Source organism: Theropithecus gelada, chromosome 7a (genome assembly GCF_003255815.1).
Source record: "Theropithecus gelada isolate Dixy chromosome 7a, Tgel_1.0, whole genome shotgun sequence".
Taxonomy (NCBI): Eukaryota; Metazoa; Chordata; class Mammalia; order Primates; family Cercopithecidae; genus Theropithecus; species Theropithecus gelada.
This window is the reverse complement of record NC_037674.1, coordinates 347,722-348,608: the sequence shown is the minus strand read 5'-3', so window position 1 is coordinate 348,608 and position 887 is coordinate 347,722. Positions and strand designations below refer to the sequence as shown.

General features: G+C 52.0%; 1 protein-coding gene across 1 annotated transcript in view; it reads left to right on the top strand.

The window, feature by feature from the left end:
* LOC112628011 (golgin subfamily A member 6-like protein 2) overlaps window positions 1–887 on the top strand; it is an 11,851-nt gene that overhangs the window by 2,886 nt on the left and 8,078 nt on the right. The window lies entirely within an intron of this gene.

The window sequence follows — 887 nt, the reverse complement described above, 5'->3', positions numbered from 1 at the left end:
AAAAAAAAAAAAAAAAAAAAAAGAATAAAAACATGATTGGGCGGGCGCGGTGGCTCAAGCCTGTAATCCCAGCACTTTGGGAGGCCGAGACGGGCGGATCACGAGGTCAGGAGATCGAGACCATCCTGGCTAACACGGTGAAACCCCGTCTCTACTAAAAATACAAAAAACTAGCCGGGCGAGGTGGCGACGCCTGTAGTCCCAGCTACTCGGGAGGCTGAGGCAGGAGAATGGCGTAAACCCGGGAGGCGGAGCTTGCAGTGAGCTGAGATCCGGCCACTGCACTCCAGCCTGGGCGGCAGAGCGAGACTCCGTCTCAAAAATAAATAAATAAATAAATAAATAAAAACATGACTAAGGAAGTATTAGGAAACTGTAAGGAACCCTGGACTACCTTCCTCTGCACATTTTAAGTGACAAACATGAAATCTGTTATTTCTTTTTTTTTTTTTTTTTTTTTTTTTTTTTGAGACGGAGTCTCGCTCTGTCGCCCAGGCTGGAGTGCAGTGGCCGGATCTCAGCTCACTGCAAGCTCCGCCTCCCGGGTCCACGCCATTCTCCTGCCGCAGCCTCCCGAGTAGCTGGGACTACAGGCGCCCACCACCACGCCTGGCTAGTTTTTTGTATTTTTTTTAGTAGAGACGGGGTTTCACCGTGTTAGCCAGGATGGTCTCGATCTCCCGACCTCGTGATCCGCCCGTCTCGGCCTCCCAAAGTGCTGGGATTACAGGCTTGAGCCACCGCGCCCGGCCGAAATCTGTTATTTCTTTTTTTTTTTTTTGAGACGGAGTCTCGCTCTGTCACCCAGGCTGGAGTGCAGTGGCCGGATCTCCGCTCACTGCAAGCTCCGCCTCCCGGGTTCATGCCATTCTCCTGCCTCAGCCTCC